Below are 704 nucleotides of genomic sequence, written 5' to 3' on the forward strand. Positions count from 1 at the left end.
CTCTCCTTCGTCGTGTCGTCGTCCTCCACCACTACTATATAAAAACGTAAGTTAAGTAATAGTGTGTGTATATATATATATATATATATATATATATATATATATATTGTATTTGGTTATCTGCCACTGACTATACATTTTTCTTCTCACACATACGTGATTAATTTTTACAACTTCATTTGAAGTAAGTTATTACAACTAAGTTATATATCGTTAAGGTGTTTTTAAACAACTTATTGAAATATCAGTTTAGACATAAATATTTCCAAATGATAAAATATACAAAAATAAGTCTGTAAACTAAGTGCTTTTAATGTGATCTGACAAGTTTTGTTATCGATAATGTTACTGCTGAAATACTTAAATCAACCATTAGCTAAAATTCACTTTTCTTTTTTTGTTTTAAACTACACAATGTCAGTGATTTTAGTATATGTCCAGATTTGTAGTTGGGTTAACTTTGCATATTTATGAATGGTAAGTAGATCTTATTCTTGACTTTTATTTAATATCAAAATCAAATAAAGTAATTTAAGAAACTCCACTGAAGAAAGCAAAATAAACAACTCCATTAATTTTACATCCATGGCATCTAATACATCTGAGCTGTATACTAGTATGTCTGTGGAATAGTAATGATAAAGCCAAAAGTCCAGCCACAGAACCAACATCAAAGCTATCAGTTTCACATGATCAATTCCATT

Source organism: Limulus polyphemus, unplaced genomic scaffold, assembly GCF_000517525.1.
Source record: "Limulus polyphemus unplaced genomic scaffold, Limulus_polyphemus-2.1.2 Scaffold1125, whole genome shotgun sequence".
In the NCBI taxonomy this organism is placed as follows: Eukaryota; Metazoa; Arthropoda; class Merostomata; order Xiphosura; family Limulidae; genus Limulus; species Limulus polyphemus.